Source organism: Macaca mulatta, chromosome 14 (assembly GCF_049350105.2).
Source record: "Macaca mulatta isolate MMU2019108-1 chromosome 14, T2T-MMU8v2.0, whole genome shotgun sequence".
Lineage (NCBI taxonomy): Eukaryota > Metazoa > Chordata > Mammalia > Primates > Cercopithecidae > Macaca > Macaca mulatta.
In genome coordinates, this window is record NC_133419.1 from 113,695,406 (window position 1) to 113,707,569 (window position 12,164).

Here is a 12,164-nt window from a genome sequence, read left to right on the forward strand (position 1 = left end):
CTTTTTGGCTGCTGGAATATTTACCATAATAAGCAAAACTTTAATCATATCAGCAAAGGTTTTTCAACTGCAGTGTTCAAGTTCCCTCATTCTGAATTCATGCTGACTGTCTCCATTAGCACTGAATAACCGGATGCAAAGAACAAGGGATGGGATAAAACCCTTTTTTCACTGAAAAGGAAGTTACAAATACTGATAAGTCTTCCTAGCTTTTGAATTTAACAGCTCAGCTAACAAAAATGAGCATATTGTTGTCTCTCTAACCAAAGTGATCTAATTCCCTGAAAATAGTTGATCATATCTGCTGAATTGGTGCTACTCCCTGCCATATTTTCTATTTCGATCCTCATTTTGTTCATGAAACAGCAACGATGATTTAGAGTGACATGTTGTTGCTATGGAATCTTATTTCTCTCTGCTTTTAGTCTATTGAGGACTTGTGAGCTCTTAAATGTCTTTGCATGAGTTACTGCTCAAACGCACTGATGCACTGATGGGCTGGGCAGCTGTTCAAACCCAAACTCAAACCAGGGATGGTTACAGAGTCAAAGGTTGGGTTTTGAGCTGTGTAGCACATAAAATAAAAACAAGTCAAATGTTTAAGTCATGGCCTGTAACTTTATCTTGAAGGATTTTGATGATTCGAGCATTACTGCTGTGGTTTGGGACTGTTTTAGCCTCAGCATTTACAGTTATTCTTTTTTATTCCATGTATGGCATGCTCAGTTACTTCTCTTGCCTGATTTTCATAAGGCAAAGTGGTGCAGATTGACGAAGGCTCATCCTCTCATGGACTGGCAACAGATATCTTTACATCTAAAGGAAAAATTCAGCTCAGTTGCTCTGATATCAAACATTGACTGTTTGTTACCCTGCTGAGGGGTTCCATAGGAAATTCACTGGAGTGCAGTCTCCACAAGGATAGGGACACTGTTTTATTTACTGCCGTCTAGCTAGCAGTTTGAATTGGAACTTAATCCAGAATAGGCAATCAATTAATATTTGCTTAAATGGTTGAATGTAATCAAGGAAGCTTATTATTGAAAGGGCGCTGAGCCCTGCTGATTCTATTTCCCAGTCACTTTAAGTGTCTCTTCTACAGAATGATGACTGCTGATCTACATCTGCTGGAACCCCTACAGCTACAAGACCCTTCACTACCTAGAAAGTAATCCATTCCATTTGTGGAGGTCTTCCATTGTTCAAAAGCTTCATCATACATGAGATCACAATCTATCTCTTTCTGTATTTCTTCTTTAATTCTTATTTTTCCCTCTAGAAGGACACCTTCTTTCTCCTGACAATGCTTCAGATAGCAGGGGACAGGTTCCACAATCCCTGTAGATCCCAAATGGCATAGAGTATAAATGGCTAAGTGGTGTAACCCATAAAACCAGGAAGGCCCTTTCTTCTCTTACAGAACAGCTAATTTTTAGGACAGTTTTCAGACCTACCAATTTTAAACATTGCATGATACTAATAGGGTAATCAGGATTCATTACAGTATAAGAAATTACTGGACCTTAGTGGGGAAATCTCCATTTTAATTTTGCCTGACACAAAGCTTTAGGGAACTGAGATGATCAAGGAATTATATGTTAATTTTTGATTAGTAAAGACCTTGGAACTGAAATCTTAATTAATTAATCATCCAACTCTTTCTTAATTGAGCACCTACTCTGTGCCATCACTTAATTTTCCTATATTGAATTAAGGCTTTATTACTAAACCTTAAGATTTATAGAGTGCTATTGCTCTGCAAATGTTATCATACTGAATTCTCATAAAAACCTCTGATGATGATTCTATTATTATCCTCATTCTCATAAAAGGAAACTTAAGTTCAGCAAGGATGAGGAACTAATCCAAGGTCAATAACAGGAATGTCAAAGATTGAGGCTTCAAACTCAGATGTATCTTGGCACCAAAGTGCTCTTAATCTCTAGGCCATATATTTCTAATGAGAAATAAACTACTGCAGGAAAAAAATCCGGGTTCAATTAATTTTTGTATTTCTCATAGTGCCTTTCATAGTCAATGTTCAATAAATATACATTGAATAAATGAACACATTTGGTGAATGTGGACCTTGGGACAAAGCATGAGCCACGACTTAACACTTTATGCCTCAAATTTCATTTCCATGAAATGAGAGAATCGGGCTGAATCATCTAAGTTTTCCCCCAGTCTTAAGCGTGTCTGCTGCTAGTCTAAGAATGAGGATGAAGTGGAGTTTAACAGCCACAGACAAGAGTGAAGAGCATTTCTAGAGGAGCAATATGACCTAATAGAACATTCCTTTGAACAGAATGTCCCTCTACCCAAAATACCCTTTCTCCACTTGTTCACTTGGCAAATGTCCAATGACCAGCTCAGCTGGCCTCCCCTCTGAAGCTGTCCTTGACCTCTCCCTCAATACACATCTCCCCCTACCACACACACACAAAATTATCTCCTTTTGAGGGGCCCCAAGTACACTGTGCACGATTAGTGGTTATTTCACGTGCCTGTCTCTGTACTCTCACACCCTAGACTGTGAGTTCCTTAAAGACAAAAACTGCATCGTATTTCTCTCCAGGCCCATCACAGAGCTTGGCACATAAAGCAAGGCTTCAGTAAGTGTTTTTTGAGTGCCCATATGCATCAGCGGGGCATATGTATGGGAACTGGAGGGGAACAATTTGACCTTGATAGAGGATTCATGCCAGGAAACAGGGAGAAATCAACTTAGTAGGATAGGATGAGGCTTGAAGTCCAGAAAGGGGAACTTGGGCTTGGTGTCCCAGGCATTACAAAGCCACTGTATCATTCTTAGGGGAGAAGTGATGATAAAAAGAAAATCCCATTGGGAAGATTAGTGTAAATATGGTTTCTCATTTTAAAAAGATGAATAAAGGTTATGAATTTGCTTTCTTCCTTTACATAGTGTTAATAAATCCACATCTCATCTACTATCTAACATTTGCATACATAAAAAACACAGACTAGTCTGGTTTGAAGGCGTTTTTCTTATTTTATTTTAAGTAAATGAATTTTTAATAAATTACTAACATAGTAAACAAACATCTTAACTAGGATGAACCAAATTTGAATAAGTCTAAACTGTTGTTATCATGTATGTAGCACCAAGCTCAGTGCCTCACACATATTAAGTGTTCAATGAGTATTTGTGGGATGTCAAGTTGATATTGCATTGTGGTTACCTTCACTCTGGTTATTCACATAGATAGAGAAAAACAGCAGTCCCCAGATCTAAAATACTGTGATTATTTTAAAAGATTAAAAGATTAAAAAATAAATTAGGCTGGTCGCAATGACTCATGCCTATAATCCAAGCACTTTGAGAGGCCGAGGTGAGCAGATCTCTTGAGCTCAGGAGTTCAAGACCAGCCTGGGTAACACAGTAAAACCCCATCTCTACAAAAAATACAAAAATTAGCCAGGCGTGGTGGCACGTGTCTATAGTCCCAGCTACTTGGGAGGCTGAGGTGGGAGAAATGCTTGAGCCCAAGAGGTTGATGCTGTGGTGAGTCATGAATGTACCACTGTACTCCCACCTGGGTGACAGAGCAAGAACCTGTCTCAATAAATAAATAAATAAATAATAAAATAATTAATTAATTAAAGATGGAAAGACTTTAGCCTTTATGTTTAGAATACAGCACAAATCTTTTTATTCATATCAATGCTTGCCTTTTAATTCTCTAAAATGTAAAGTAATATTAAAATATGTGCATTGTCAGGGCACATGTCAAATAACTACAGCAGATCGTAGCTCAAAAATGCATTCCATGGCAGCAAGACACACACCCCAGTGTAAGCAACCAAGTGGATCAAATTTCTCTAAAATCCAAACAGGCCCTTTTATCTAACTCTGGTGTCTTGAAGAAACTGGCCCTGGAAAAGAGTCGTCTCAGTTCAAGTGCATTGACAGAGGTGCTTTAGCCATCTTCCCCCAGGTAGTAATCCATATTACCATGTAGTTGCATCATTTTGCAATCTTGGGATTTAAACTCATAAGCAGTTTCAGAATGTACAATTTTCTTCCTAACTTGAAGAGCAGAAAGGGGTGTATGTGTGTGTGTGTGTGTGTTTGTGTGTGTATGTTTTAAAGTAGGGAGGGCCTAAGAGGGCTTCTCTGTGATATTTGGTGTCTGATTTTGAGTAATTAAGCTTCTCAGTGACTAAGTACGGTGCTATTAGATGAACAATATGTGACGCTGCCTGATGTAGTGCATAATGATCTCATTTGGACCACCTATGAATCAACATTTATGCCTAGGAAAGGGTGAGGCTTTATCTTTATTCCTAGATTATGATAAGGATTTCCATAATTTTGCAGCTTTACGGATGGCTTATCTCTATCTGTGTGTGGAGCTATGCAGCTCTTCCAAGCTTGGCTCTCTTATGCATATTTATCACTTTTAAATTTATAGCTAATTACTAGGATATCATGTCAGAAATAAATGGAAATCAACCCTAGTCTCCAGCAGTTTCATCTATAGTGAAAGTGCAAAGGAAAGAACGGAGGAAAGGTGGCAGGCTCTTCCCTTATACTTGGAAACCTTGTCATAACATAAATTTTAGCCAGAAATTGGCTGCTGTATAACAGGTCTTTGAACCACGTCCTAGTTATTAAAATCCTAAAAGATCTCATGATAGCAAGGTCTCACTTCTTGTGTGTATTATTATAGGTGCTTGTAAATTTGGAGGGTAAATCTGAATCGTGTCAAAAAGGATCCCATTCCTCACTGATGTTCATGTATATTTCAAAGATAACTTATCTTCATTCCTGATTTTGATCTTTCTTTGGTATTGGCTCCTAGCTCCCTGGATTTATGTATCTCTGCCCCTGTCCCTTCTGAAAGTAGTTAATCTTTCCCAATAGTTGTGAATATAATGTATTGGAAAAGAATGTAGGCTTTGAAGCCTGTGGTAGTTATTAGGCTGTTTATTAAATATTCTGATTCTCCCTCTGGGCATAATAGATTTTTACCTCCCTGACTCCTTAAAGGTAGGAATATTCATATGGCTTGTATTGGTCAAGAAACTGGAAGTGTAAGGGATGTGGCCACTTCCAGATGGAAAGTTTAAGGCCTATGCATGATTGAACTCACCACTCTCCTTTTTAACTTCTGCTTCCATAATCATGGAATCATGGAGATGGAGCCTTCCTCAGATTGAGTCCCCAAGCGAGTACAACATAGAACAGAACCCTCAACAAATAACCTTTGTTGTTTTTAAGTCACTGAGACTTAGAGGTTGGCTGTTATCCCTGCAGAACCCAGCTTCCACAGTGTCAAAGACAGTCCTAGACTCAGATCCTTGAACAAAGTGCAGAATTCCTTTGACTCCCTCAGGGAGTCATATGAAGAGTAAATAAATGTATGTAAGTAAAATGGTTTGCCCCCCTAAATGTATATGCCAGTGTTGATTTCCTCTGTCCTCCTTCCTCTTTATCCATGAGGAGAGAAAGGGTGTCTTGTTTATCACTTGATTATGCCTAGCATAAGCCCTGAAATATGAAGGTGCTTAAACAAATAAGTAAAAGCATAGAACTATTTGAATGAACTTAGAGAGTAACTTTTTCACACGATCCTTTAGCAATCATTGTGCAACATAAATATTCTTTCTATCAATTTTCTTACATCAGGTTTTCCAAGGCACATTTGGACAATGAGACAGGTTGGATAGGAAGAGAGGTCTGTATAGGGATTTTAATTCCTGCATAACTAGTTGCAAATCAGAGTGACTCTGGACTGAATGGGACAATTTGTAGCATTCTGAGCTGAAGTGGCAATGGCTCCACTGGCCTCCACATTGACCGGACCTCTTTTGGAGAAATAAGCTCTGCTCTGAGCATCACATTGAGAATTATCTTAACAAACTGGAAAACACGCAAGTAGCAGGTGAGGGGGCAGACATTGCAGGCAGAGCAAGATGCTGAGAAGCTGGGAAGGTATTGTTTATTGCTCCAAACTCCCTCATGCTGTTGGGAGGTTAATTGAACATAGAAACTATTTGTATTCTCACTACTTTAGCAGACAAAGTGAGTAAAGATGTTGCCAGTGGATAAATTAGTCTGTACTGTGACCCAGGGACACAGAGTTTTTAAGAAGAGAAATAATGTCCCCATCCACTTGTTTAGAAATCATAGAGGAAGAAAAGAAACTTGAAATTATCCAGCAAACAGAAAGATGGAAAATCATTAACATAGAGTTGTGCTGCCCTATTTCATCATGAACTGCATTGGCAAAGGCAACAAGGGACCCAGCATTAGACAGGAGGAAAAGAGGACAATGCGAAGAAGAGAGGAGCTGTGAGCCATCAGCCAGGGCAGATCTCTTTGCAGAAATCTGGGGGCTGCTAATCCAGGGCTTCAAGGAGGCACTAAGATACCAGAAGAAACTACCGTTGAGATGGGCATGGTGCCAGGGCACCTGAGCTTCATCGGGAGAAAAAGGATGACATTAGTGAGAAAATAGAATCTTCCTGATTAATCTGGGATAGGAGAATCAGAACCATACAAGACTGGTTACAGAGACTGGCCCGAGATTATCTAAGATTCTCTAAGATATCTTAAGGTGAAATTCGACTTTACTTGCTAAATCTACAATTGTTGTCACCATTGTATGCATTTTTCCCTTAGCAACTCCTATATAGTTTTATTAGTTCATTCTCATGCTGCTAATGAAGACATACCTGAGACCGGGATAATTTATAAAGAAAAGAGGTTTAATTGACTCGCAGTACTGCATTGCTAGGGAGGCCTCAGGAAATGTACAATCATGGCAGAAGGCACCTTTTCACAGGGCAGTCGAAAAGAGAATGTGTGCTAAGCAAAGGGGGAAGCCCCTTATAAAACCATCAGACCTCATGAGAACTCACTCACTGTCATGAGAACAGCATGGGGGAAACCACCTCCATGATTCAATTATCGCCACCTGCTCCTGCCATCGAGATGTGGTACAATTCAAGGTGAGATTTGGGTGGGGACACAGAGCCAAACCCTATCATTCCACCCCGACCCCTCTCAAATCTCATGTCCTCACATTTCAAAATACAATCATGCCCTTCCAACAGTCACCCAAAGTCTTAACTCATTTCACTGTTAACTTAAAAGTCCACGGTCCACAGTCTCATCTGAGACAAGGCAAGGCCCTTCTGCCTATGAGCCTATAAAATCAAAAACAGGTTAGTTACTTCCTAGATAAAATGGTGTACAGGCATTGGGTAAATACACTCAATCCAAATGGGATAAATTGACCAAAAAGTACATTGGCTACAGGTTCCATGCAAGTCTTAAATCCAGTGGGGCAGTCATTAAACCTTAAAGTTCTAAAATGATCTCCTTTGACTCCATGACTCACATCCAGGTCATGCTGATGCAAGAGGTGGGTTCCCATGGTCTTAGGCAACTCCATCCCTGTGGCTTTGCTTCCCCCTCTCCACTGCTTTCATGGCTGGCATTGAGTGTTTGCAGCTTTTCCAAGGGTACAGTGCAAGCTGTGGGATCTGGGGACTGGAGGATGTCAAGCTCCACTAGTCGGTGCCCCAGTGGGGACTCTGTGTGGGGGCTCTGACCTCACATTTCCCTTCTGCACAGTCCTAACAGAGGTTCTCTATGAAGGCTCTGCCCCTGCAGCAAACTTCTGCCTGAAAATCCAGGCATTTCCATACATCTTCTGAAATCTAAGTGGAGGTTCCCAAACTTCAATTCTTGTCTTCTGTGTACTGACAGGACCCACACCACATGGAAGCTGCCAAGGCTAGCGGCTTACACCCTCTGAAGCAATGGCCTCAGCTGTACTTCGGCCCCTTTTAGCCATGGCTAGAGCAGCTGAGATGCAGAGCTTGAATTTTTCCCCAGAAAATGGGCTTTTCTTTTCTGCTGCATGGTCAGGCTGCAAATTTTCTAAATATTTGTGCTCTGTCACCTCTTGAATGCTTTGCTGCTTAGAAATTTATTCCACCAGATTCCCTAAATCACCTCTCTCAAGTTCCAAGTTCCACAGATCTCTAGGGCTGGGGCAAAAAGCCACCAGTCTCTTTGCTAAACATAACAAGAGTGTCTTTTACTCCATTTCCCCAAAAATTCCTCATCACACCTGAGACCACCTCAGCCTGGACTTCATTGTCCGTATCACTACCAGCATTTTGGCCAAAGCCATTCAACAAGTCTCTAGGAAGTTGTTGCAAACCTTCCCACATCTTCCTGTTTTCTGAGTCCTCCAAGTTTCTATGTAAAGTTTCAAACTTTCCTACATTTTCCTGTCTTCTTCTGTGCCCTCAAAACTGTTCCAACCTCTGCCTGTTACCCAGTTCCAAAGTTGCTTCCATATTTTGGGGTATCCTTATAGTAGCGCCCACACCCTTGGTACCAACTTACTGTATTAGTTTGTTTTCACACTGATAATAAGGACATACCTGGGACAGGGTAATTTATACAGGAAAGAGGTTTAATTGACTCACAGTTCTGCATGGCTGAGGAGATCTCAGGAAAATTACAATCATGGCAGAAGGCACCTCTTCACAGGGTGGCAGGAAAGAGAATGTATGCCGAGCAAAGGGCGAAGCTTTTATAAAGAAGCCTTTTATAAAACCATCAGATCTCATGAGATCTCACTCACTATTATGAGAACAGCATGGGGGAAACTACCCTCATGAGTTCATTATCTCCACCTGATCCTACATGTGGGGACTATTATAATTCAAAGTGAGATTTGGGTGGGGACAGAGAGCCAAACTATATCAATAGTATAAAGGTAGCTTTTACCACATCCAAGGCAAGTGGTCTAGGAAGAATTTATTGATGACATTATTCATTCCATCGTAAGCACTGAACACCTACTATGTGCCAGTCAACATGCTAGGTACTAGTGATACATAAAATTAAAGTCTTTGTCCTATAGAATTTCACTGGCTAGTGGAGAAGAAAGAGCCAGAAACAGGCAATTAGATTGCAATGTGTGATCTGGGTGCCGTGATAGGGGTGAGTATCCTGGAAGCTTCTGGGAAGAGCACTCAATCCAAGGAAGGAGGATAAGGAGCAAGAGGTGGGAAGGGAAGGGTCAGGAAAGAGATGATTCCATAAAAGCTTGGAGGATGAGCTGGAGTCTGCCTACGCAGGATGGTGCTGGTGTATGCTATTACTCAGGTCCACCATGTGACATAAGAAGAGGTGAGAGGTGAAACTGAGAGAGCAGGGGCCTGGTCCCTCAGAAGGCCTTCATGGGGCTTGGACTTCATTCCAGGGGGAAATGGGGAGCCTTGACAGGGTTTTAGTTAGGGACATGACACGTTCAGCTCCTCATAATTATTCTTTGAAGGAGATGACTCTGGGGGTTGGGGGAGATGGATTTGAAGAGGGGAGAGTGGAGGTGGGGAGATTAGTCAGGAAGCTTGGCAGAAAACTATGTGAGATATGACAAGTGCCTGAATAGCAGCCATGGGAGCTGGGGAAGGAATCCTGGGCCGAAGCCCCAGAGCAAAGGAACCTTGAGCTATTTGTGGATTTGCTTGTTGATTCCATTCTTTCAACAAACATTCAGAGTGATACTTATGGTGGAACACTGGGTGGGGCAGTGAGGGGCAATGGGAGGAGAGGTCTGGTGTTTGTCACAGTTCTCTCCTGCTCAGACTCACTGAGTAGAATCTTTCTTCTTGATTTCTTCTTTGCTTGTGCAAGGATAGATGGTGGTTGGCGTGGGAGCCTCCCATGCTGGAACATGCCTGGCTCACTCCACACTCCACAGTCCTTGCAGATGTATCAAGGAATTTCTTTTTCAGAGCATGTGACTGGAATGAACTCTGTGCCTTCTTGGAGCTTCTGGAAGCTGTCAGGCTCTATGGAAATCTTAGCACCCAAGGAGCAAAGGAGCAAGGATAAAAATGTCTGCCAGCCTTTGGAAGGCATAGGTGGGGATTCCTTTATATCCATGTTGACTTCCAATTCTGAGCTCTTTAGGATTCTGTAACTATTGTGGAGCTAACAACATCATCTAGGCACTCTGTTTCTTCAGGATGGTGACAGAGTATTGAGATGTTGTGCCATGGCTGTGTCAAGGCTGGGAAACAGTTCAGTTCTTTTAGCAAAGAAGAGGGGGGGAAGATGAGATGAATGACTGTCAATCATAGTGAATGACAGCCATCTTGCTTCCTCCTCTTCCTATCTCTTTCCTCACTCTCTAGGGTGCTTGTGCTTAGGAGAAAAGGTGGCATGGGCTCCCTGGATGGGCATTTCTCTGGCCCCAAAGATATAGATGTACCTAGAGAGACCTACATTTAACTTTGGCTCTGCCTACAAGGCCCCTCTCTTTGGTGCTGGGGCTGATGCCAAATGGTATTCTGATGTGTGACAAAGGGAAGCAGTACAACCAGAGAAAGCACAGGGGAACAGTGGTGAAGATGATGGGCAGGATTAAATTGGAGAAATAAAGATAGCAGGGGATAAACAAAAATATTTTTTCCTTTTCCTCCAAGTACTGATGTAATCAAATCTTCTAAAACATGAGTTGCCCACAACTGCTATGACAATTATTCATAAAAGGCAATGGAGTCCTAGCCTACTCCTTAAAATAAAACCAACTTCTACTTGTGAATAGCTAATTGTCCAGTGCTACACTCCTGTCCCTCGATGAGGTCCCCCATGTCTTTCTATCATCACACAAGCTCAAAGAAGGAAAAAGCATGGACCTTCTCTGTCCTCCTTCGACTTGGCCTCTTAGCAGCATTCACCAGAGTGACACCTCCTTCCTGTACAAAACTCTCACTTTTCTTGGTGCTGAGACACTGCTTTCCTCTGGCTGGCCTCCTACTTCAATAGCGCCTCATCTCAGTCTTTTTGCTTGTTGTTCTTTCTCTCTCTGAACTCATGATATGGATGCTTCTCAGAGTCAAAGTCTGGGTCTTCTGCTCTTCTCTTTCCATATTTTTGCCTAGGTGGTCTCATTTTTTTCCCATGGGTTAGGTACTGTGAATGCTGATGACTCTGAAATTCATATCTCCTGCTAAGACTTTTCCTCTTACTTTCTCTCATATGAGAACCTCAGAGATATGAGAACCTCTGAGGTTCTCATATCTGACCATCATCTTTATGTCTCCATTTGGATGTCTCAAAGGTAGACCCAACTTGTCCCAAACTGAACTCTTGCTTTCCCCTCCCCTCCAAGGAAACATACCCTGCATCTTCTACATGTTGACTTCTCTTCACTGTTCTTCACATCCATCTGCAAGTTTGGTCAATTCTGTCTCCACTTGTCTGCATCTCTTCCACTGCCTCCCCAGCCTCCATCATCTCTTTCCTGGATTTCTACAGTGGTTTCTGATTAGCCTCTCCACACCCACTCCTGCTTCCCTACAAAATGTTCTCCACTCAGCAGTTGGAGTACATATAAAAACATGTAAAATAATTCATGTCTCCAACTGAAATCCTATTTAATAACTTTTGGAAGCTTAGCAATATTTATTTATTTATTGAGATAGAGTCTTGCTCCATCACCCAGGCTGGAGTGCAATGGTACAATCTCGGCTCACTGAAACCCCCACCTCCTGGGTTCAGGCGATTCTCCTGCCTCAGCCTCCCAAGTAGCTGGGACTACAGGCACTTGCCACCACACTTGGCTCATTTTTGTATTTTTAGTAGAGACAAGGTTTCACTATGTTGGCCAGGCTGGTCTCGAACTCCTGACCTCAGGTGATCCACCCACCTTGGCCTCCCAAAGTGCTGGGATTACAGGCGTGAGCCACCACACCCGGCCGCGATTTTTACTTATTAAACTAAAAGCCTTTACACACACACACACACACACACACACACACACACACACACACACAGAGATGTCACTCTGCTGCTGATAATCCTCTAGCGGCTTTCTTTGAACTTTGAATAAAATATAAATTCCTTACTTTAGCCTTCAAGGTAGCTATTGTGCTCAGCTCATGCTTTATTTTGTGTCCCTCCTTCCCTTGCTTTTTCTATCCTGGCCATCCTGGCATTCTATTAGTTTCTGGAACCATCCAGGCTTTTCTGCCCTCAGGATCTTTGCACACTCCTGGAATGCACCTCCACTTGCTATTTCCATGGCTGGGTATTTCTCATTATGTAGATTACAACTTACATGTCATCTCCTCCAGGAAGCTTTCCCTGATCTCTGCTGTCATAC